The sequence below is a fragment of the Plecotus auritus genome (genome assembly GCF_963455305.1).
Source record: "Plecotus auritus genome assembly, chromosome: 1".
NCBI classification, from domain to species: Eukaryota; Metazoa; Chordata; class Mammalia; order Chiroptera; family Vespertilionidae; genus Plecotus; species Plecotus auritus.
In genome coordinates this window covers 98,554,501-98,581,425 of record NC_137770.1, presented here as the reverse complement: position 1 = coordinate 98,581,425, position 26,925 = coordinate 98,554,501, and the positions used below count along the sequence as shown (strand labels likewise).

At 42.7% G+C, this 26,925-nt stretch overlaps 1 protein-coding gene and 1 pseudogene across 2 annotated transcripts in view; one reads left to right on the top strand and one right to left on the bottom strand.

Moving 5' to 3' along the window:
* The window catches only part of TTC6 (tetratricopeptide repeat domain 6), a gene marked incomplete at its 5' end in the record, with an annotated part of 255,488 nt that overhangs the window by 194,332 nt on the left and 34,231 nt on the right, over positions 1-26,925 (bottom strand). The window lies entirely within an intron of this gene.
* Positions 7,729-8,564, top strand: LOC308243738 (phospholipid scramblase 3-like; annotated as a pseudogene). Its single transcript has one exon. The product of its transcript is annotated as a phospholipid scramblase 3-like (transcript).

The following is a 26,925-nucleotide window of genomic DNA, read 5'->3' as shown; positions in this document are numbered from 1 at the left end:
GTACCTGACTTACTCATGTTTCTGGGAGTACTATTATTTAAACTAATTTAACTTTTGTCTGGTTCCAACTATATATATTCTCTTAAATTCATGAGACTAAATAAAAAGGAGAAAAAATATTTATTCATGGATGACAATTCTGTCAGTTATAACTTCTCTTTTCTTAAAGTTATGTTTAATATCTTCTCAATAAAAAGAGGATCTCTAAAAAGCATTTATAGAATGAATTACCTTAAACATGCTGTATAATAAGATATTGCTTTAAATAAAAACTCTTCTAATTGGGAACAAATATATTAAAAGAAGTTTACTTTGGACATGACTTGATAGGCAGTAAGAACCTCAAAATGTATTCTACAAGACGGCTACTTATTCTTGTGTCTCACTACTGTAATATATATAGTAAGTTGCCAGTATATAAACAAGTAAGTAAAGGTACACATTAAAAACAGTAAACATTGATAAGCTGGTATGAGAATGTCTTATAGATATTTTCCTATTATTTTATCAAAAACTCCTATTATTTTATCAAAAAGATAGCCACAATTTACAAAAATGAAGCCCAGAAGCAAAACAAGTCCTATTATAAAACTCACAAAGATTAAGGAATTGGAGGTGTCAGTCTCCAAAAATGAGGGTACAAGTGGGGCTGACAATAGCCTTCCTGGATCTCCCTCCATACAGCCAAAAACTCTCACACCAAAACAGAAAATGGAAAGTGTCGAAAATAAAATATGCTCACAGGAATGAGTACTTGAATATAAAGAAAGTTCCTCTGTTTGTTTGATCCTCTTCTAAATATCAATATTTTTACTCCCCTGCCACACACAGGTTTTATGTTTTTGATGTCACATTTTACATCATTTTATCTTGTATATCCCTTAACTAATCATTGTAATCTGTAATTTTTACTACTTTTGTTTTTTAATCTTCAAAGCTTCCACTGGTCTGGAAAACTCTTTATCTCTCATTAGGTTCTGAATGAAACTTTGCAAGGTAGAGTATTCCTGGTTGAAATTTTGTTTTCTTCAGCACTTTGAATATATTCTAATAACTCCAGTGCTGGGAAATTCTCTTTTGTTTTAATACTCTCTTTCTGGAATTCCTAGTATTGGGATGTTGGTCCTCAATAAAGTGGGTATAATGGAAACATACCTCAATATAATAAAGGACATATAAGACAAGCCCACAACTAACATTGTACTCACTGGTGAAAAGCTGAAAGCTTTTCTCCTAAAATCAGCAACAAGACAAGGATGCCCACTCTCTTCACTCTTTTTCAACATACTATTGAAAGTCCTGCCAGAACAATTAGGCAAGAAAAAGAAATCAAAGGCATCCATATTTAAACAAGTAAAATTGTCACTATTTGCAGATGACATGATATTACACATACAAAAATGCTGAAGACCCAATTAAAAAAACACGTTTGAACAAGTAAACGAATTCAGTAAAGTTGCAAGATACAATAACAGCATGCAAAAATCTGCTGCATTTATATACACTCATAATGAACTATCAGAAAGAAAACAATCCCATTTACAATTGCATCAAAAAGAATAATAGCTAGAAATAAATTTAACCAAGGAGGTAAAAGACCTCCATAAAATATTAATTAAAAATTTGAAAAAGACACAAATAAATAGAAAGATATTCCATGCTAATAGATTGGAAGAATTAATATTGTGGAAATGTTCATATTATCTAATGCTATCTACAGATTGAGTGCAACCCCTATGAAAATGCCAAAGGCACTTTTCAAAAACATAGAACAAATAATCCTAAAATTTTTACAGAACTACAAAAAAATTCTAAATAGCCAAAGCTATCTTGATAAAGAAGAACAAAACTGGAGGCATCGTGCGCACTGATTTCAAACTATACTACAAGGCCATCGTAATTTAAAAGGTATGGTGTTGGCATAAAAGCATACACACAGATTAGTGGAACAGAAGAGAGAGCCCAGAAATAAACTCAAGCATACATGGCCAATTAATTTGCAACAAAAGAACCAAGAATATACAATGGGAGAAAGACAGTCTCTTCAATAAATGGTGCTGGGAAAACTGAACACCCATGTGCAAAAGAATGAAGCTCAATCACTATCTTATATACACAAACATTAACTCAAAATAGATTAAAGATTCAAACATATGATCTGAAACCATAAAACTCCTAGAAGAAAACATAAGTGGTAAGCTCCTTCTCATAAGTGTTGTTGACAATGTTTTGAATCTGACACCAAAAACAAAAGCCACAAACACAAATTAAATGTGTGACTACATCATTAAAAAGCTTCTGAGCAGCAAAGGAAATCATCAACAAAATGAAAAGGCAACCTACTGAATGGATGAAAATATTTTCAAATCATGGATGTCTGATAAGGAGCTAATATAAAAAATACATGAAGAACTCATGCAACTCAATAGCAAAAAAACAAAACACCAATCCAATTAAAAAGTAGGCAGAAGTTGGGGAGATGGGTGAAAAAGTGGAAAGGGTTATGATTATGATTACAAATTTCCCATTATAAAAGCAGTCATGGGATGTAAAGTACAGCATAAAGAATATAATCAATAATATTGTAATAACTATGCATGGTGTCAGGTAGGTACTAGACTTACAAAGTGATTGTATTATCCTATATAATAATAGGCTAATATGCAAATCGACCAAACGGCGGAACAACAGGTCACTATGCTGCACACTGACCACCAGGGGCAGACACTGCCTGCCTTCCCAGCTTCATCTCCCTTCAGTCTCTGGACCCACCCCTGCTTGACCTCAACATTGCACGCTATACCTGAGTCAGATGAAACAACTCACATGCAGAAATGTTCCACATATGATCATATCTATCCTATCTAATAAAGAGGTAATATACAAATTGACCATCACTCCAACACACAAGATGGCCGCCCCCATGTGGACACAAGATGGCCGCCACAAGATGGCCAACAGGGGAGGGCAGTTGTGGGCGATCAGGCCAGCAGGAGAGGGCAGTTGGGGGGGACCAGGCCTTCAGGGGAAGGCAGTTGGGAGGGACCAGGCCTGCAGGGGAGGGCAGTTGGGGGGGGGGACCAGGCCTGCAGGGGAGGGCAGTTGGGAGGGACCAGGCCTGCAGGGGAGGGCAGTTAGGGGGGGGACCAGGCCTGCAGGGGAGGGCAGTTGGGGGGGGGGGGGACCAGGCCTGCAGGGGAGGGCAGTTGGGGGGGGGGGGGACCAGGCCTGCAGGGGAGGGCAGTTGCGGGGGGGACCAGGCCTGCAGGGGAGGGCAGTTGGGGGACCAGGCTGGCAGGAGAGGGCAGTTACGAGTGACCAAGCCAGCAGGGGAGGGCAGTTATGGGTGACCAGGCTGGCAAAGGAGGGAAGTTAGGGGTGACCAGGCCATCAGGGGAAAGCAGTTAGGGGTGATTAGGCTGGCCAGCAGGGGAGAGCAGTTAGGGGCAATCGGGCCGGCAGGGGAGCAGTTAGGTGTCGATCAGGATGGCAGGGGAGTGGTTAGGGGCAATCAGGCAGGCAGGTGAGTGGTTGGGAGCCAGCAGTCCTGGTTTGTGAGAGGGATGTCCGACGGCCTTAGGCCTGATCCCGGAGGGATTGGGCCTAAACAGGCAGTCGGGTGGGATTGGGCCTAAACGGGCTGTCGGACATCCCTCGAGGGGTCCCAGATTGGAGAGGGCGCAGGCTGGGCTGAGGGACACCCCCCACCCCCGTGCACAAATTTCGTGCACCGGGCCTCTAGTAGTATATATAAAAGGCTAATATGCAAAGTGTACCCTCAGGAGCTCGACCAGGAGATCAGGAGTTCGATCACTCACTATGACGTGTGCTGACCACCAGGGGGTGGCATCAAATGAAGGAAGGCCCTGGCTGGCAGCCGGCAGCCAGGGAAGGAAGGCCCCGGCCTGAACATGGCCAGGCCTAGGGACCCTACCCATGCACAAATTTCGTGCACTGGGCCTCCAGTATATAAATATGGAACTAGATACATGATATATTTAATTATATAACTCTAATATTTTTGCACCTTGAAGGCACTTGGTAAATATTTATGAAAGGAAAATTTAGTGTTTTCATAAATGACCCAAAAGGGAATCATGATGAAAAAAATATAAACATTCAATTTCTTCTGAGAGCCAAGTGAATGTTGAAAAGGTGGACTATATTTGCTTGAATATTCAAATACATACTGACAGGAAACTAAGAACTTTTTAATTGTATTGGGAAGAGGGGAGAGAGGAAAGAATGAGAAGAAGAGAAAACAGCAGTGTGAAAAGGGGAGGGTCTGAAAAAAAGAGCTTCCTTCAACATTACAATGTAACAAGTAAGTGAAGAACATTTGTAAACATTACAATTAATGTTTGTGAGGAAGCTCACAAACTTTCCCATAGGAAAGCTGCTGAGGCCCTCTCTGTGTGCAGGAAATTGTTCTCCATTTTCCAAATAGTGATAAAATGGTTAGCCTAAAGAATATATGCAGCAGGTATCAGTACTTCTACTTGTTTTCTGGGGAAGAAGTGCATAATTACATTTCCAAAGCTGTCCAACCAGTTCTCAAACTAGCACCCTCTCCAACAAAAGTTTCATTAGGTTGGAGTTTTGTTTAAACTAACAGCTATGTTCAAAAATTCCCCCAAGGTCAGCAGTATAATTTGCATCATAAGTGATCAGATTGCCCAAAGGTATTCTGCGATTCTACAGTTATTTTTTTTATTCTGATTTGCAACATACCTAGTTAATAGTTCTATGCTAAGAATATAGCTTATTCTCATGCAAAATATTTTATAGTATCTCTGAATCAACCAAAAAAAAAAGGAGGAAAGCAGTTATTCCTCACCTGCTCACATCCTGCAGCCTCACGGATCTAGCAGAGACAGGATGCAGGATGTAAGCCAAAAAGGCCTTAGAGCAGGCAAAAGAGATGTCAGCAAAGGCCTGTGCAGGGGAAGCTCACAAACTTTCCCATAGGAAAGCTGCTGAGGCCCTCCCTCAGAGACTGTTTACTCTCACTTTACAAACAACATTACCAGGCTTATTAATCTAGTTTCCAAACCGAAGGCAGAATACAAATAAGATATTAGAAAGAAAGCTGTGGAAGAGGAGCACCTGACAGTGTACTTACTAGTAAATACTGACTGCAAAACAGGGGCAGTCGGCCTCCTGGGAAGGAGAAGAAAAAAAATATAAAAAGGAAACAAAAGAAGTCAAAGCACAGCTGAATATAGGGTGTGAGGCAAACACTTCATTCACCAGTAAGACCTGGAGCATCACTATACCACAGCACAGTATACGGAACCAACATCCAAAATGGTGCCCTTTGTCCCCAAGCAAAGGGTCAACGTAGCACCTCCACTAGGACATACCTAAGCCTGGGGATGCGTATGGAAGGACAAACAAGTTACACCTGTTTTTACAAAGGGAAAAAGCATAACAGATTCTAGACAATGTTTCCACATTAAAAAGGGCATATTTGACCTTAACGGACTGAACCCATAATTATTAAGAAATTTCAGCAATTAAAATTATCCATTTGCTAAGAACCCTCATGCTGGCAGTTACAATGTATTTAAAAATCTAGGTAAAATATGTATTGGGTTGTAAAACCTAAAATCCATGTTTCAAATAACTGTTAGACAATATTTAACAACAAAGAACAGAAGGGTAGCAATTAGGTTATCCAGAGTTTGGTCTCTGTTCCACCACTAAGTGTTTGTAGCCATGGAAAATCAGTTACTTCTCTGAGATTCTGTCTCTTCACCTGTTAAATGAAGGGTCTGAAGAGATCACTTCACATACCCAATATCCTTCTCCCTTTACCCAACTTGGCCCTTCTGGGCCCAAAACCTCAAGTAACAGGTGTTATTGCTTAACATAAAATAAAAACAAGGGCCTTTCCCTGGCTTTCAGGTTTCAAACATCTAGGGAGCCTGTGGAACAAAAGAACATAGGATGATGACAATCAATTTGAGAGAAAACGAGGTGAGTTTTTTTCTGTAATAGTTCCTCTCTCTGCAGCTAGAAAACAATGGAATTCTTGGGTGAGAGGAAGTTGGCAGGGAAGTGATGATAGGGGCTCACACTCAGCACCCCAGGGCTAAGCCCAAAGGATACAAGATCTGAGAACATTTCTTATGGAGAAGCCAGGTAGCAGCAAGATCCAAGAGAAGAAATGGCCGTGTGGGAGTGTTGAGGCAAATGGAGTTTTACATAATCTCGCAGAGTTTACCTGGCCCCAGCATGGCTTGAGAACAGCAAAATGACTTCTGTATGCCCAAGAGTTACAAACACAGATGGGTGATCTGGGGAAACTGAAGGAGCCTTAGACACGTGAACAGGGGTCAACTCAGCAGAGACCTGTGTAGACTGACAATGGAGGGAAGATCTGTCCAGCAAATGGCTTCAGTTGTCTATCACCAGGAGAAGTCCAAATACTTCTGCCCACTACATCTTAGTATTAGAGTTGCCATAAAAAAACACAACACAGTCAAGCACTGATGGAAAAAATCCTAATATATAAAAACTCAGGGTCCGTAACGTCCAAAACAACCGAAGGCTCGACTGAACGTCAGTATAGGGAGCTGAGGGAGTGGAAGCTGATCAATCAGTGGCAGCGGTGATTGGTGAGCAGTGACTGGTGAGCGGTGACTGGTGAGCGGCTGAAAGGCAAACCTCTTGGTCCCTCCTCCCAGCCCTCAGACTCCATTCAATCGGTGGTGGAGGTGGGGCAGAACTAGAGACTGGTCCCTTAGTCCTGCAGGTTCAATCTCAAGAGGGCAGGCCAGGCACCAATGGACCAGCACTGCCATCATGATCCCAACTGCGCTGCCAGCCTCCTGGAACTTGGCCTTGGGCACTGCAGCCACTTCCCCTCCCTAGATGCTCCACAAAGAAGAAAGGATACCACCAGCAGCACCAGGGGCTACCAGTGGTGACTGCTCTCCCCATTCTTCTTCCATGTCATTCGAGCCCGCCCTGCTCCAGATGAAGTGTGATCACTGCACACAGAAGAAATGTAGTAAAAAATAAAAACCGCCGAAACCGGTTTGGCTCAGTGGATAGAGCATCGGCCTGTGGACTGAAGGGTCCCAGGTTCGATTCCGGTCAAGGGCATGTACCTTGGTTGCGGGCACATCCCCAGTAGGAGGTGTGCGGGAGGCAGCTGATCGATGTTTCTCTCTCACCGATGTTTCTAACTCTCTATCCCTCTCCCTTCCTCTCTGTAAAAAATCAATAAAATATATTTAAAAAAATAATAATAATAAAAATAAAATAAAATAAAAACCAATGACCAAGGGCCCGCCACCACGAGCTCTTAGGAGCCTCCCAGCGCTGGGCACCCTATTTTAGGGTTTTCAGGTGAACGGGGGATGCAGAGGGGTCAGGAAACCTCCCTGGAGGTTGGGCCGTCAGTCTGATCGCAGATCCATCCGTCCTGCCATCTGCCAACAGCCGCCTCCACGAAGAATGGGAGAACCAAGGAAGGGGACGCTTCTGCAAACCCCAGAGAGAATCCAGGGTTCCAGGTACTCTGCCCCGCCCACTGACACTTTCGGTTTCTCCCCGAGTCAGAGGTGCTGCCCAAGAGATCCTGGGTGGGCGCCTGGCGCAGCCGCCTCTCTGCGTTTGCCTGTTCGTCTTTGTGTCTGTCAGGCTGTCCCCAAGTTTGCCTCCACTTCTAGAACTAAGCTTCTGGTATAGCGACAACCCGTGAACCCTTATCCCTTTTCTATGGCAGGATACTTGCCCCCCACAGGCTACACCCCTCCACCCCCTCCTCCCTACCCTGTGACTGCTGGGTACCTGGAGCAGGTGCAGCATCCTGGGCCCGGACTAGCGTTAGTGCCCACCCATGTGCCTGCCCCTGCGCCTGGCTTTGCTCTCTTCCCCTCTCCCAGCCCCAGTGCCCTGGGGCCTGCTGCCAGGCCTGCTGCCCCCCTCTTGCCACTGCCCAGGGTGCCTTCTGGCCTCGAATTCTTGGTGCCGACTGATCAGATCCTGATTCACCAGAGGGCTGCACGAGTGGAAACGCTCCTAGGCTGGGAGACACGTAACCGGTATGAACTGTGCTCAGGGTCTGGACAGCCTTGGGTCAGGCAGCTGAAGAGAGCAACTGCTGTGCACATCTGTGCTGTGGGGCCACCGGCCCCTTCGCGTCCGTCTGGTGAACTCCGGGGACCGAGAGATGGACGTACAGTCGCCACCAGGCACCATCAGTGGCCATGTGCTGAAGACCTGGCATCCCTTCCTCCCCAAGTTCTCCATTCAAGATGCCCATCGCCATACGATCCTGCGAGTGGTGGGGCCCTGCTGGACCTGTGGCTGTGGCACAGACACCAACTTTGAGGTGAAGACTCCGGATGAGTCCCACAGTGTGGGCCGCATCAGCAAGCAGTGGGGGTGGGGGGCTCCAAGAAGCCCTCACAGATGCAGATGACTTTGGCTTGCAGTTCCTGCTGCATCTGGACATGAGAGTGAAGGCTGTACTGCTGGGAGCCACATTCCTCACTGACTACATGTTCTTCGAGAAGCGAGGAGGCACTGGGCCCTCTGCCATCACCAGTTAGACGGCATCTTAGGGTGAGGACCATCACCTCAGCCAGAACTCAAGATGGTCACCTGGCCTGGCCTGGCCCCTCCTCAGAGGCAGCCCCTTTCCTCCATGTACACTGCAGAGGACAGACAGGGATGCCTAAGAGGCTGGGGCCATGGTGCCCCATGCCTACCCTACTCCCCTGGCCTCCTTTACCTGTGGCCCCCACAGAAGGGTATGTATGAGCTCACTTCCCCTGCTACCTCTCACCACTGTCTCTGGCCATCCCTCAGCCCACAGGCATATCGGCTTTCAAACTTGCCCTACTCACTTCCTCTCACCCCCTTCCAGGGCCTCTGCTCTGGATGGGGCCTTTGGAATCCAGGGCTCTAGGGTTTTACAACAGAGCTGGGGTGGGAAAGGGTAAACAGCACCAAAGATGGCTGATATGGCCACCCACCTCTGCCTGAGCTTGACCAATTAGTTCAGCCTCAGAACGTGGCACTCAGAGGGGATCCCTACTTCCCCAGCAATGGCTCTAGGGCCTCGGCCCCAGTGCCAACCTCCTCTCCCCCTTGGCCCTCCCCACAGCTGGTGCTTGCTGCAGCTCCATGTGCCTTACTTAACCACCCCTTCCTTCCCTGTTCCTACAAAGGAGGCTGCATCTTTGTATGTTATATTCATATAAAATTTGTAATGTTTTGGGGAAAAAAACAAAAACAAAAACAATGACCAAGAGAATGCCGCAGTCAAATGTCTGGAGTCCGGCTCAGGAGAACAGAGAGAAGGGAGAATTCCATAAGTTGTCCAATGCCAAGATATTTCTGAGTGACTGCCTGGCGTGTGACAGTTGTGTGACCACAGAGGAAGGGGTTCAAGTTTCTCAGCAGTGGTAAGGACCATTGAGCAGGCAGGCGGTAAGGAGCGAGGGGTTCCGGACCGCGAGAGGGATTTCCAACTGTCGCCAGGCGGACATCCCCTGAGGGGTCCCAGGCTGCGAGAGGGCGCAGGCCGGACTGAGGGACACCCCCCCACAAACCCCAGTGCAGGAATTTCGTGCACCAGGCCTCTAATGTTACATGAAGAAGAGACAAAGCAAGATCAGCTTTCGTAGTGGCCATCAGTCTGCCATGGCTAGCAGGGCCCTCCCGAGAGGAGAGCTGATACAAAACCATAGGCCTTCACACACCCCTCTTGTGCTGCAGAACAAAGAAACCTGTCCCCTCCCCCTAGGAGACAGATACAGTAGCTGGCTGGTCAGGTGCCATAAGGCATACACTTAAATAGGACAAAGAAGCATACATTGAGTCTAAAGAAAAAACATCCCCACACAAGGTTAAAGCCCAGCACAAGTTATGAGGACTCTATCTCTTGGTAAGAAAGGGTTCCAGGCCCAAGGCCCATTCTTATGAGACAAGTAGGAATAAAAAGACTGCCTGCTCAGGACTCCCTTTTCCCAATGAGACCTAAGTGGACCGCCAGAATGAAAGTACGAAGTGTCAGCAGAGGTCATCCTGGCACATTACCTTAAGGAACTCTATAAATAACCCCGGGATGGGGACTGAGTTTCCAAATTGCCTACACCAGTGGTCGCCAACTGGTGGTCCGCGGACCACTGGTGGTCCATGAGGTCTGAAAGGTTGGCGACCGCTGGCCTAGACCAAGTTTCTATGGTCCTCGTGGCATGGAAAATTCAAATAAAGACTAGTGTTTTAGAGAAATAAACGTATTTCTTGCACATCTGTGCTTGGAGACTGAGATTCATACCCACGACATGTTGAGACAGACTCAGAAGCTATAAAATCAAAAGACCAAGCCATAGAATAAGAAGAAATAATCTATGAATAACTTCATGCCAATAAGTATAGGGAAACTTAGATTAAAAAATTATTTTCTAGAAATACATGTCACACAATTGACTAAGGGTGGAGGTGAGATTTAAAAGCCTGGATAAATTAATAATTGCACTCTTATACAAACTGTTTTTAGAGAATAGGAAAAGATAGAAAAGCCTAACCTATGCAGCTAGTACAGTCTTGATACCCAAATGGACAAAAATAATGCAATAAAAAAATGTACACCAGCCCTGACCAGTTTGGCTCAGTGGATAGAGCATCAGCCTGCAGACTGAAGGGTCCCGGGTTTGGTTCTGATCAGGGGCATGTGCCTTGGTTGCAGGCACATCCCCATGGGAGGTGTGCCAGAGGCAGCTGATCAATGTTTCTCTCTCATCGATGTTTCTGGCTCTCTATCCCTCTCCCTTCCTCTCTGTAAAAAATCAATAAAATATATTTTTAAAAATGTACACCAATCTCACATATGAACACAAATGCAAAAACCCTAATAAAAATTCTCAGTATATAAAAACAAACTGTAACAGAACCAAGAATGCTTTTCTAGAACAAAAAGAGAATTTAGGTGGACTAATATATCACAATAATAGATTAAGGAGGAAAAGTATGATTATCCCAATGGAAGCAGAAAAAATATTCAACAAAATTCAACACTTATTCAAATGTCTGAAAGAAATTACTAGCCATGAATAATATATTCGACAAAATTATCCTTTAAATATGAAGGAGAAATAAAGACATCCCCACGCATACAGAAGCAGAGGGATTTTATCATCAGAAAACCTCCATTGTAGGAAATACTCAAGGGAGTCATTCTACCTCAAACAAAGAACATAAGGTGACAACACTGCAAGTAAGATCACACAGAAAAACGTAAGGCATAAACAGGGACAATTTGTGACAACAAAAACATAAAAGAGGAGGGGTTAAAAGTCTGAAGTGGCAAAGGAGAATGAAGATCAGATACACTCAAAAGAAAAAAATTCAGTATATATGCAACTTTATTTTTTTTATAAACCTAATGGTAACCACACACAAAAATCCCCAAACCAGGTCACATAGCTTAAAAGAAAAAGGAAACAAAGAAAAGAAGTGTGGAATGCCACCAAACAAAAACAACAGGTAGAAACACAAAGGAAAAGAACCAATGAAGGCACAAAGTTTACCAGAGGGGGAGGAAATGGCTATAAGAAATCATTATACATCAGTAAGTACCCTCAATGTAAATGGTCTGAACTCACCAGTAAAGAGGCATAGAGTAGCAGAGTGGATCAAAAAATAAAACCAAAACATATGTTGCCAACAATAGACACATCTAAGGAGCAAAGACAAAGGTAAATTCAAAGTAAAAGGATTGAAAATGATTCTTCAAGTAAATAACATCTACAGAAAAGCAGTTGTAGCCATACTTATATCTGACAAAATAGATTTTGAGATAATAAGAGACAAACATGTACACTTTATAATGATAAAGGGGACACTACATCAACGTAACACTTCTTAATATATATGCACCCAACCAGGAAGCACCAAAATATATAAAACAACTATTCAAAGAACTAAAGGGAAAAACAGATCAAAACACATCATAGTTGGGAACCTTAATACTCCACTGACAGCTCTAGACAGATCAACCAAACAGAAAATCTATAAAGCAACATCAGCCTTAAGTGAGACACTAGACCAAATGGACATAATTGACATTTACAGAACCTTTCGTCCCAGAACATCAGATTATACATTCTTCTCCAGTGCACATGGGACTTTCTCAAGGATAGACCATATGTTGGTCACAAAACTAGCATCAACAAATTCAAGAAGATTGAAGTTATACTAAGTATAGTCTCTGACCACTATGCATTGAAATTAAAAATTAACTGCAAAAAAGAAGTAAAGAAACCCACAAATACATGGAGATTAAACATCCTATTATATAAAAAGCCAGGAGCCATCCTGACTGAAACAACCAAACAGACTGAACAGCAGGCTGCATGGGGCGACAAGGCTGGCAGGGGGTTAGTGAGGGATAACCAAATGACTCAACAGCAGGCTGAATGGGGCAACCAGGACAGCAGGGGGGTTAGTGAGGGATGACCAAATGACTGAACAAGCAGGCTGTGTGGGGTGACCAGGCTGGCGGGGGGGGGAGGGGGGAGCAGTTGGGGACAACCAGGCTGGCAGGGGGGCAGTTGGGGGTGACCAGGCTGGCAGGGGGGCAGTGAGGGGCGACCAGGCTGGCAGGGGGGGCATTTAGGGCCAACCAGGCCAATAGAGGGGGGCAGTTTGGGGTGACCAAGCCAACAGGGGGCCAGTAAGGGGTGACCAGGCCACAGGGTGGGGGGGGAGTTAGGAGCAACCAGGTCAGTGGGGGGGGGGCAGTTTGGGACAACTAGGCTGGCAGGGGGGGACATTTGGGGGCAACCAGGCCAGCGAGAGGGGGCAGTTAGGGGCAATCAGGCAGGCAGGCAGGTGAGTAGTTAGGAGCCAGTGGTCCTGGATTGTGAGAGTGTTGTCCGACTGCCGATTTAGGCCCAATCTCCGGGATCGGGCCTAAACCGGCAGTCGGAAATCCCCTGAGGGTTCTAGGATTGGAGAGGATGCAGTCTGGGGTGATCCCCCACCCATGCATGAATTTCATTCACTGGGCCTCTAGTACTACTATAAAATGACTGGGTCAAAGAAGAAATAAAAGATGAGATTAGAAGAGATGTAGAGACAAGTGATAATGACAATACAACATATCAAAACTTTTGGGATACAACGAAAGCAGTGATAAGAGGGAAGTTTATATCATTACAGGCATATCTCAAGAAACAAGGGAAATACCAAGTGAACAACCTAACAACACATCTTAAAGAACTAAAAAAGAGCAAAAGCAACAAAAAGTAAGCATAATAAAGGAAATAATAAAAATAAGAGCAGCCCTAACCAGTTTGGCTCAGTGGATAGAGTGTCAGCTTACAGACTAAAGGGACCCAGGATCTATTCCAGTCAAGGGCATGTACCTTGGTTGCGGGCACATCCCCAGTAGGAGGCATGCAGGAGGCAGCTGATTGATGTTTCTCTCTCATTGATGTTTCTAACTCTCTATCCCTCTCCCTTCCTCTCTATAAAATCAATAAAATATATTTTAAAAAATAAATTAGAGCAGAATTGAATAAAATAAAGAATAAAAAGACTATACAAAAAATTAATAAAACAAAGAGCTGGTTCTTTGAAAAGATTAATAAAATTGATAAACCTCTGACTAGACTCACTAAGAATAAAAGGGAAAAGACCCATGTAAACAAAGTCGTAAATGAGAGAGAAGTTACCACAAACATAACAGATATACAAAGGATCATGCTAGAATATTATGAAAGACTAAATGCCACCAAATTCAATAACCTAGAAGAAATGGTAAGTTCCTAGAAATATATAACCTTCCTAGACTAAATCATGAAGAACTGGAAAATCTAAATAGACCAACCAGCAGTGGGGAAAGTGAAGAAAGCATCAATAACCTTCCAAAAAAGAAAAGTCCACCCTGGCCAGCATGGCTCAGTGATTGAGCAATGACTTGTGAACCAGGAGGTCAGGGTTAGATTCCCAGTCAGGGCACATGCCCGGGTTGCAGGCTCAATCCCCACTGTGAGGTATGCAGGAGGCAGCCAGCCAGTGATTCTTTCTCATCATTGATGTTTCTTTCTCTCTCTCCCTTCCTCTCTGAAATCAGTAAAAATATATGTATAAATAAATAAACAAATAAAATTAATTCCAGGACCAGATGATTTCCCCAGTGAATTTTACCAATTGTTCAAAGATTTAAAATCTATCCTTCTCAAACTCTTCCAAAAAATTGAAGAAGAGGCAATATTTCCTAACACATTTTATGAGGCCAACATAACCCTGATACCAATACCTAGCAAAGATATCACAAAACAAGAAAACTATAGACCAATATCTCTGGTGAATACAGATTCAAAAATCCTAAACAAAATACTAGTAAATCGAATACAATAGTAAATCAAAAAATAATACATCGTGATCAAGTGGGTTCCATTCCAGGGGCACAAGGATGGTTCCACATACCCAAGTCAATACACCACATTAACAAAAGAAAGGATAAAAATCATATGATCTTAACAATAGGTGCAGAAAAAGCATTTGATAAGATACAACATTGTGTTATAATTAAAACACTCAATAAAATAGGAATAGAAGGAAGATACCTCAACATAACAAAGGCCATATATGATGAATCCTCAGATAATATCATACTCAATGGTACAAAACTGAAAGCTTTTCCTCTAAGATCAGGAACAAGACAAGAATGTCCACTTTCATCACTCTTATTCAACACTAGAGGCCCAGAACACGAATTCGTGCACTGGTGGGGTCCAGCCGGCCCACCCCAATGGGGACCATCGGGGGCTGGCCAGCTGGGGTGAGGGACCACAGGTGGTTTGCTGGCTGGCCCCGCCCCCAATCGGGGTGGTGGTGCCCACTCCAGGGCGGGGCTGCCAGGGAGAGGGGCCACAGGTGTTCCAGTCATTCCACCATTTGATTGATTTGCATATTACCCTTTCATTATATATGATAATGCTGGAAGTCCTAGCTAGAGTAATAGGGTAAGAGAAAGAAATAAAGGGCATCCAAATAGGGAAGGAAGAACTCAAACTGTCACTGTTTGTGGATGACATGAGTCTGTATTTAGAAGGCCCTAAAGACTCCACCAAAAAACTATTAGAAATAATAAACAAATACAGTCAAGTAGCAGAATACAAAATCAATGTGCAAAAATCCACTGCCTTCCTGTACCATTTGCAACAGCATGGATGGATCTGGAGAGCATTATGCTAAGTGAAATAAGCCAGTCAGTGAAAGATAAATACCACATAATCTCACTCATTTATGGATAATAAAAAACAATACAAATTGTTGAACAAAAATAGACAGAGGCAAAGAAGCATGGAACAGACTGTCAAACTACAGCGGGAATGTAGGGGCGGGTTAGGGAGATAAGCGATAAACCAGCCCTAACTGGTTTGGCTCAGTGGATAGAGCGTCAGCCTTTGGACTCAAGGGCATGTACCTTGGTTGCGGGCACATCCCCAGTAGGGGGTGTGCAGAAGGCAGCTGAATCAATGTTTCTCTCTCATCGATGTTTCTAACTCTCTATCCCTCTTCTTTCCTCTCTGTAAAAAAATTAATAAAATATATTTTTTTAAAAAAGAGATAAACCAAAGGACTTTTATGCATGCATATAAACACAACCAACAGATGCAAGACACTGGGGAAGGGGGGACAAGGGCAAGTGCCAGGGGGTAGGGAAGGCCGGGGGAGATCAGTGGGGAATAAAAAAAGAGACATATGTACTACTATTTGTAATACCTTAAACAATAAAATTAAAAAAAAAAAACTTCAGAAAAAGAAATGGGAAAAACCCAAAACAATTCCTTTTGCAATTTCAACCAAAAGAATAAAATACATAGGAAAAAACTTAACAAAAAACGTGAAAGACCTTTATACTGAAAATTACAAAGCATTATTAAAAGAGATTGAAAAAGATGCAACAAAATGGAAAAAAGTCCCATGTCCATGGATTGGATGAATCAACATAGCTAAAGTGGCCATATTACCCAAAGCAATGTACAGATTTAATGCAATCCCCATCAAAACCCCAATGCCACTTTTTAAAGAAATAGAACAAGAAATCATCAGATTTGTATGAAACTACAAAGATCCCAAATAGCCAAAACAATCCTGAGAAAAAAGAGCCAAGTTGGAGGTATCATGCTACCTGACTTCAAATTATACTACAGAGCTACAATAATCAAAACAGCATGTTGTTGGCAGAGAAATAGACACACAGATCAATGGAACAGAGTTCAGAGCCCAGCTATAAAATCACATGTATATGGACAGGTAATTTTTAACAAAGGAGCCAGAAACACATAATGGAGTAATGATAGTCTCTTCAATAAATGGTGCTGGGAAAACTGGAAAGCCACATTTAAATGAATGAGACTGGATTACAGTTTGTCCCCATGTACAAAAATTAAGTCACAATGGATCAAAAACCTAAATATAAGGCCCAAAAACAAGTTACATAGAAGAAAATATAGGTACCAAACTTATGGACCTTAGTCATAGAGAACATTTTATGAACTTGACCCCAAAGGCAAGGGAAGTAAAGGAAAAAATAAATGAATGCGACTATATCAAACTAAAAAGCTTCTGCACAGCAAGAGAAACTGACAACAAAACAGGCAGCCAACCAGATGGGAGTTGATGTTTGCAAACAGTAGCTCCGACAAAGGTTTAATTTCCAAAATATATAAAAACTCATACGACTCGCCAAAACCGGTTTGGCTCAGTGGATAGAGCGTCGGCCTGCGGACTGAAGGGTCCCAGGTTCGATTCCGGTCAAGGGCATGTAACTTGGTTGCGGGCACATCCCCAGTGGGAGGTGTGCAGGAGGCAGCTGATCGATGTTTCTCTCTCATCGATGTTTCTAACTCTCTGTCCCTCTTCCTTCCTCTCTGTAAAAAAATCAATAAAATATATTTAAAAAAAAAAAAAAAAAACTCATACGACTCAATACCAAACAAACATACAACCCAATCAAAAAGTGGGCAGAGGACCTGAAAATACACCTCTCCCAAGAAGACATACAAACAACCAATAGATATATGAAAACATGTTCAACTTCACTGGCAATCAGGAAAATGCAAATCAAAACTACAATGAGATACCACCTCACACCTGTTAGAGTGGCCATTATCAACAAGACAAGCAATAACAAGTGTTGGAGAGTGTAGAAAAAAAGGGAACCCTCCTTCACTGCTGGTGAGATTGTAGACTGGTAAAACCACTATGGAATGCAGTCTAGTGAGTCCTCAAAAAATTAAGAAAAGCCCTAGCCCTTGGCTCAGTGAATAGAGTGTCGGCCCTCAGACTGAAGTGTGCCGGGTTTGATTCTGGTCAGGGGCAGGTACCTCGGTTGCAGGCATAAAAAAAAAAAAAAATTAAGAATAGAACTACCATATGATTCAGAAGTCCCTTTCTTGGGTATATGCACCCCTACATTCATTGCATCATTATTCACAGTGGCCAAGACATGAAAACAACCCAAGTGTCCTGCTATAGAGGACTGCATAAAGAAGATGTGATATATATACACAATGGATACTACTCAGCCATAAGAAAGGATGAAATAGTGCCATTTGCAACAACATAGATAGACCTTGGAAATATTATACTAAGTGAAATAAGTCACAAAAAGCTAAGAACCATATGATTTCACTCATATCCTATATAATAAAAGGGTAATATGCAAATTGACCCTAACGGCGGAACAACCAGAATGACTGCTCGACCAATCACCATGAGGTGCACTGACCACCTCTTGGTCCCTTTCTCTGGCCAGCAGGCTCCAATCACCCAATGGAGAACAGGGAACCAGAGGTGGTGGCAGGGGACGTGGGTGGCACCAGGCCAAGGCCCCTGCCCTGCTGGTCACCCCACACACAGAGGGCAACCCACGGTGGGGGCGGGTCAGTGAGTGGGCAGGAACGGCCAACCTCTCTGTCCCTTCCCCTGGCCGTCAGGCTCCAATCGCCCAATGGTAAATGGGGAACCGGGGGCGGGGGGTAGCAGTGGGGGGGGGGAGCGGGGCGGGGCAGCTGTGGGCAGCCAAGAAAGATGGCCCTGATCGCAGGCCAGGCCTAGGGACCATACCCACGCATGAATTTCGTGCGCTGGGCCTCTAGTGTAGGATATAAAACTGAAACTGGGTCAACACAAACAGCAGTGTGGTGGTTGCCAGAGGGAAGGGGGTAGGGGGTAAAGAGGATCCTATTATATGGTGACAGGAGAGGACCTGACTTTGGGTGCTGGGCACACAGTGCAATATAATGATCTCATAACATAGAAACCCACACCTGAAACCTATATGATCATGTTGACCAATGTCATCTCAATAAATGTAATTTTTAAAAAATCTTCAAGATAGGTGTGTGTGTGTGTGTGTGTGTGTGTGTGTGTGTGTGTGTGTGTAGTTAAATGTCACAGTTATAATGTGATAGTTAAACCTTACAGTCTTCATCTTACTTGACTTTATAGGATTTGACACAGTTATTGCATCCTTTTGGAAATACTTTATTCACTTGATTTATAAGACACCATACACCTTCTCCTGGTTTCCCTCCCACACCTGGCTCCCCTTCTCAGTTTCTTTTGATCATTCTACTTCTTCTGTCTGCCGTGTGCCCCTAGGCTTTTAGTCCAGCTACATTCTTCTTCTTGGTTAGCTCTTCTAGATTAATAATTTCAAATACCATCTAATCACTAATGATTCCCAATCTCTTTATCCCTAACCTTCCAAAGTCCTAGAATTATAACCAACTGCCTATTGGAAATCTCTACTTAGAACTAAATTGATCACCGCGAACTTATTATGTCCTAAATCAACCCCACAACCTGGCTCACCTTAGGTCTTCAAAGTCTCAGAAAATAAAACTATATGCTACCAGTTAGCTTTACTCATCAAAAATCATGGAGTCATCCTTGACTTCTCTCTCCACACATTCAACCTATAAGCAATCTTCAAAATGTATGCTAAAGTAGACCATTTCTTATCTCTTTTCACCACTATCACCATTGTTGGCCCAAGCACCATCTCTCTCACCTGAATTATTGCAATTGGGCACCTAACTGGCTAACTGGTCTTCCTTCCTCCACCATTCCTCCCTGTATACTCTATTTCCCAAAAAGTAAATAGTCAGATAATACATATTTTTAAATCCTCACCCAATGACACATTCATTGATTTTTAGAGAGCTGGGAAAAGGGGGTCGGGGGAGAGAGAGAAACACTGATGTGTATATGAGAGAGAGAGGGAGGTAGGAAGGAAGAGAGAGAGGGGGGCAGAGAGAGAGAAAAAAAATATGAGAGAAACATTGATGTGAAAGAGAAACATCAATCAGTTGTTTCCCACACGCACCCAGGGTCGGGGATCGAACCCAAACCTAAGTTTGTGCCCAACGGGAATCAAACCTGTGAGATCTTTCTGTGTACTGGACGATGCTCCCACCAACTGAGCCACACCTGCCAGGCTCAGATGATCATTTTCAAAAAAGGTCAGATCATGTCATGCCTCTGTTCAAAACCTCCCAATGGCTTCCAATGTCACTCTGAGTGAAATCCAAAAAATTCTTACCATGGCTTATAAGACTACTAGAAGCCCGGTGCATGAAATTCGTGCATGGAGTGGGTAGTTCCCTCAGCCCAGCCTGCACCCACTCCAATCGGGGACCCCTCCAAGGATGTCCAACCACCGGCGGTCAGACACCCCTCTCACAATCTGGGACTGCTGGCTCCTAACCACTCACCTGCCTGCCTGCCTGATTGCCCCTAAACCCTCTGCCTGCCTGCCTGATCGCCCCTAACTGCCCTCTCCTGCTGGCCTGATTGAGCCCCAACTGCTCTTCCCTGCCATCCTGATCTCGCCTCCAACTGCCCTCCCCTGCCAGCCTGGTTGCCCCCAACTGCCTCTGCCTGCCTGATTGCCCCTAACTGCCCTCCCCTGCTGGCCTGACCTCACCCCTAACTGCTCTCCCCTGCTGGCCTGATCACCCCTAACAGCCATCCTCTGCCGGCCAATTTGGTTCTGATTGGTCATGCCAGTCAGTGTCAAAAGCTCCACCTCCTAGGCAGCCATTGGCTCCTTACTTTCACCCAGATTTGGTTCTGATTGGTCAGTTTCTATGCTAGTCAGCATTTCTGGGTCTATCAACGGGGCCTGATCAGAAAGGCAGGGCTGATCAGCAGCCCAGGTGGAGGCCTGGAGAGAAATGGAGGTGCGGCTGTTGGCCAGGCCGGGAGAGAAAGATAGGCAAGTTCTGATCAAGGGCTGCCACAGAGGCTATGGAACAGACCCTGCCTCTCTCTGCAGGCCTCTCTCTAGCCCTGATCTGCAGCCCCCTAGGCAATCAGTGCCACGGCAACCCAGCATCGACTCCGGTCTGGTTAAGCCTTCGGTTGTAACAGTCGTTATGACCCTGGCTCTTTATTATATAGATACCTCAGTGACCTTCAGCAGGAAGGATCCTGCTCCCTAGGAAGCATGTATAAATTGCCTGAAGAATGGGAGCAATATGGTTATTTATTACAATGGGAAAGTGCTACTGGCATTTAGTGGGCAAGGAGAGACTACAGCTCTGTTAGACATCCTGCAGGTCACAGGTCAGCCCCACAAAATGAAGAAATGGCCCACATCCTGCATTAATTTCAAATGTCTGGAAAGGCTTCCTTGGGGGTAAAAATCATTTAGAAATACCTAGACCAGAATCTTACTCCATTTTCTATATGTAAGCATGGAATATTCCCTTATTTAGCCAACACTGTATTTTCCAGGAATGCAACTACTGTGTAAATTAAAAGAAAACTGTACTTTGTTTTCTTGGGAATTTCTACAGGAGTTCCTTACAGAACAGCCTAGCCAAAGGCAACTCTGCTACTAGTAGTTTATTCACCAAAACGCACCAGTTCCATTCTGCACTGACAGCAGCTGCATACAAATATGTACAGATGATAGATGAAGTTCATTTTGTGAACTTAGAACCAAACGTAGTTAATTTAGCAGAGACATGTAAAACACAGGAATAATAGATATTTAATTTTTTAAAGTTTTAAATATGTTATTGTCAATCTATGTAATTTTAAAATACTTTTCACAAAATGATAATAAATTTATCATACAATTACACACTGAAGTTATTTATTTAATTTTGAATGACCTGTTGTTTTTGTTCTATTCCCAAACTCCCATGGAGGTCTGTTTCTCCATGTTTTCTTGAATTAACTCTCTTTTTTCCCAGTCCATCATTTAGTTTCATCATCTATTAAAAGATATGGCTTCCAAGATCTTTTTAAGTTCCAGAGACTAAATGTGTCCTGACATATGTTGAAATTTCAAGTTGGAAAATATGAGTTGTTGTTTTTGTATATACTTTGTCACTTTGTCTTCCAGTGTAGTCACTTATAATTATAAATTACTCTCATTTTTCCTTTTCATCACAAATAGGGCACTATATTAATTTTTGACATTTCATGGGTAGACAGGTGATAATTACCTATTCATTTTACTGCAGGGTAGTAAAAGGGCAAAATATATGCAAAGTATATGCAGTAAGACAGGAGGACTGAGTCTGATAGTATTGAGAACCACTTTCCCAGCTGATCTCGCTCTCTCTAACTTTATCTCCTAGCATACATCTACCCAAAGGCCCCGCCCTGCTGTTCCTCAAACACCACAGGAACACTCCAGCCTTGGAGGCTTGCAGTGTTTCTTCCCGCTGCCTAGAATTATCTTCCCCCACATATGAACTACATGTCTTGCTCCATTACTTCCTTCAGACCTCTGCTCAAATGCCATGTGCTCTTACAGTCCTTCCCTGACCGCCCGATTTAAATATCTCCCCGCCCCATCAAGCTTTATCTCTTATCCTGCTCTACTCTTTTTTATGTCACTTATTACCACCTAAGAGGCGTTACTGATTTGTTTACTCTCTGCCTCCTCTCTCTGGATTGTAAGCCCCAAGAAAGCAGGGACTTCATTTATTCATTACTGTTTCCCAGTGTTTTGTAAAGTGCCAGACATAATAGGCACCTATTAAACTGAATGGATACCTTACACCTGTCAAATGGCTATTGTCAAAGAGCCAACAATTAACAAGTGTTGCTGAGGATGTGGAGAAAAGGAAACCCTCATGCAATGTTGAGTGGGACTGTAGATTGGTGGACCTGTTAATGGAAAACAATATGGAGATTCCTCAAAAACTAAAAATAGAACTACCATATGACCCAGCAATTCCATTTCTGGGTATTCATCCAAAGGAAATGAAAACACTAATTTGAAAAGGCATATGCACACCTATGTGCATTAAAGAATTGTTTACAATAGCCAAGATGTGGAAGCAACCTAAGTCTCCATTGATAGATGAATGGATAAATGGATGTGTCCCAAAAATATGTATACACACTTTAATAGCTGATAGCTCAATTGATGTTTCTTTCTTTTCAGCGGACTAAGCTTTGAACAAAGAAAATTCATCCTAAAATACTGCTGGAAGCTTGACATCACAGTTGAAGTACAAACACTGCCTTTATAATTATTCTGTGACTCCCCAAAATGTACACACTTTAACAGTTGATAACACTTAACTTTCATTCCTTTTCAGGTTTAACTGATTTGAAATAATGGGTGAAGCCAGACTAAGCCTTGAAGAAAGAAAATGTATCCATTAGACTTTTTTATGGGGATGCATAAAAGATACAGTTTATGGTACAAAACCAGCAACAGCTGACAAATTGAAGGCACAAAAATACTGAACAAAATGATTCTTGATGTTTGTGATTCTATTGCTTCACATTATCAGCAGTGCCTGGGCCAGAATGGTCATCAGTATAAAAATAGGCATTGACAAAAAATTTATCCATTCCTGTAGATTCTTGTAAATTTTGAAAATAAACTGTATATTAATAAATACTGTTTTATAATCGTTCAAAGTGTGTATACATTTTTTGGGACACTCTGTACATACAAACACACGCGTGCGCGCACACACACACACACACACACACACACAATGGAATATTGCTCAGCCATAAAAAAGAAATGAATTCTTGCCATTTGCAACAACATGGATGGACTACAGGGTATCAGGCTAAGTGTAATAAGTCAGAGAAAGAAAAATATCACATGATTTTACTTATATGTGGAACCCAAAGCAAACAAACAAAACAAAACAAAACAAAACAAAAACAGACTCATACAAATAGATAACAAATTGATGGTCGCCAGAGAGGAGGGAATGTGGGGATAGGTGGAAAAGGTGAAGGGGATATAAGTCATTAATATCATGATAACTTTGCGTGGTCACAGATGGTTACTAGACTTAGTGTAGTGATCACATTGCAAGGTATAGATGTCACATCACTATATTGTACACCTGAAATTAATATACTGCATGCCAACTACACTTTAATTTTTTAAAAAACTGGATGGATAGATGAATGTTTCAAAAGCCTTCTAGTATGCTGGTAAGAGCCTGAATCCAAGTAGCTGGATTTCAGGTCCCTTGTTCCCAATAAAAACACTGCTGCCATGCTATTAAATGTTTGGGATTTGAATATTCATTTAATATTTCATTTGAAGAAAGGTTTCCAAACCTGGAAAGTATTGAAAAGCCATTGGTCTTTAAATTAGCAAAGACTCAAAAGCATAGTAATGCACAATGCTAGTGAGGATATAGGGAAACAGATAGGTACTCACTATTTGTAGGAATACAGATGATTCAACTTTACTGGAAGACAATGTACGAAAAACCTTTTTAAAATGCAGTCTTCTAAACCTGTTGTTTTACTTAAGATCACTTTACTCTCATAGTATTATAAGGTATTACTGACTGTATTGCACAGATGAGAAAACTGAGGCACCAATAATTTTAAGGAACAAATAAGTTACAAATCAAGGATACTTTCTAGGTCATAAAACTGCAATCCCAGGGCTTTCTCCACCATTTTTCCATTGTCTGCTGCTTCTCTTGTTTCGTCACCTAACTCCCTAACACTAAAAATTATGTCACATCCTCTGGCTGGTGTGTTGAACATCAACCTATGAACCAGGAGGTCATGGTTTGATTCCAGGGCAGGACACATGCCTGGGTTCCAGTGTGGGACATGCAAGAGGCAGCCAATCAATGATTCTTTCTCATCATTGATATTTCTATCTCTCTCTCCCTTCCTCTCTGAAATCAATAAAAATATATTTTAAAAAATAAAATAATAAAAAATGTGTCATATAAAATCTTTCAATTCTTAGTGCCTAGTACAATGCTAAACATTGCAGCTGCTCCATAAACCTTTGGAAAAGGGAAGCTACAAAAGTCTCCATAGATGGTGTATGACTCATACAGACTATGACAAAAACTGCCCCAATATCTCTTTTACCCTCTTTCATAATAATAGAATGTGAATATTGGCATACAGTTACCCACAACAGTGACTTCATTTTCTTCTTTTTTGTAGCTAATGTGGTCTTGTGGTTAAGTTTGGGAAATAAAATATAAGCAGAAGTAGCAGGCAACTTTAGACACACAGTTTTCTTGTTTAAAACCTTCCTACTGGCTGGAATGCAGATGTGATGACCAGAGCAGCCGTACTGAACCTAGAGATGACCTTTTTAATGAGGGTCACAGTCAATGAAGCAATAAGACAGCAGGACGCTGGCTTCCCTAACTCTAAAATAGTCCTACATTTCTGTTTATATGACCTTTTACAAGAAAGAAATAAACTTGCATCTTGTCTAAATCACTATTATTTTGGACTTTCTGATTACCGGCACCCACTAGCTGCCCAGAACTAGTTCTATTAGGACTGCCACTTACTCCCATTTCCTGTTACTTGATATTTGGCTAAACTGATTTGGCATTGTACTCATGACAGCCTATATGAATTATGCATTCCACTTAGCATTTTCAAAGATTCTATTGTAAATGGATACTTAGTAAGCTTTTTCACTTAACCCTAAAAAGCAATAGAACATAGTACTGCATAAAAATCCATAATTCAGTGACTGTTTAATAATCACTTTCCAGAGTAATAGTTGATTGTCAAAGACAGTACATCTAGGCAGGTCTCAATAGTATAATGAAATCAGAGCTGTCTCAATCTTTCATTTCTTCATAACCCTATTGCCAATGATTAAGAGATGAAGAGCTTGAGACTGAAACGTTATTGAGAGGAAATCTGGCTGAAATGATGAGGTCTGGCTTTATTATAATCTCTGCCTGTGTGCCTAATAAATTTGTAGTAATCCAAGCAAAGGACAGGAATTTTATTTACTGTATTATCTGTGAGATCTAGAGAGAATACAGACTACTATTTTAAAAGGTGGGGAAAAGGGTAAAGGGTGCAGGATATTTTGCCGAAACCAGTTTGGCTCAGTGGATAGAGCATCAGCCTGCGGACTGAGGGGTCCTGGGTTCGATTCCAGTCAAGGGCATGTACCTTGGTTGCAGGCACATTCCCAGTGGGAGGTGTGCAGGAGGCAGCTGATCGATGTTTCTCTCTCATCGATGTTTCTAGCTCTCTATCCCTCTCCCTTCCTTTCTGTGAAATATCAATAAAATATATTTTTTTAAAAAAAAGTGCAGGATATTTTACTTATTATCAAAAATCATCAAATCTGATGGCCAATAGGACAATTACCAGTTAACCATGTGATAACAGCAATCTTACAGCATTACTTAGATAATGTCCAAAACATTGGCTCTCCCTCCTGGTTTTTGGGGATTCCTGGTAAGGCCACTGACCCAACACTCCATTCTTTCAAGTTAAGGGATCTCAACAGACCCAACTTACTACAGATAATAAGATTTCAAGTATGTCAAAAGTAGATCTTCTTCCCCAAAAGAATGGGGACTCATAACCTATACCAACTGCGCTAAAATAAAAAGTACTTGTGGGTAGTTCTTCACTATGAGCATAGCTCAAAGATTTCAAAATAGAATAAAGCTAATAAGATGAAGAAGTTACTCTGTCTTTATGTGACATGAGAGATGGCAGATAATGGAGATTTTGTGTTTTATTCATGTTAATAGCAACCTAAGTTGACAGAAACAGTGGTACTTGACTGAATGCACTAGTTAGTGACCATGTAACCAGCAACTTATGTCATTACTACCTGTAATTCATCTCACCTATACCCTTTCACCTTATGACACAATATAGTATGTTATGTGCCCAGCCTGAGTCCCATTCCACACCCACCATCTCTACCATCACTACAGGACTTTGTGAGCAGTAAACCCTTGCTTCTTGCTGACCTTCCCAAGGCTTGAGTGTGCTGGGCTTGGAAGTCACCAGCAAGAGGCTATAGTGGTCATCCCAGGAGAGGAGAGTATGATGAGCCTCACACTAATGCAAAGTCGTCAGAGAGAAATGAGAGAGGAGAACACACAGTGAGAAATAATTCTGGATAGCTGGAGTCTAGGTCTTAAGACAATGAGGAAAAAAAAAAAGGAGGGAAGATGGGAGCAAAGAGAAAGGAAGTGCCATCAACATGTCATAACAATGAAACCAATTCTGGTCTGGCTATCAGAACTAAGTAAGTTCTTGTCCAAACTATCTAATTAGCTGTATGGCCTTGCAAAAATCTCTTTTTCTCATTGAGTCTCTGTTTTGTAATTTCTAAAATAAAGTTAACTAGAGGCCCGGTGCATGAAATCCGTGCATTGGGGGGATCCCTCAGCCAGGCCTGAACCCTCTCACAGTCCTGGAGCCCTCGGGGGATGTTCGACTGCCATGGAGGTGGGAGAGGCTCCCGCCACTGCTCCTGCACTCGCCAGCCGTGAGCCCGGCTTCTGGCTGAGCAGTACTACCCTTGTGGGACCACACTGACCACAGGGGGCAGCTCCTGCATTGAGCATCTGCCCCCTGGTGGTCAGTGAGCATCATAGTGACTGATCGTTCCGCTGTTGGGCTGAAACCGGCGCT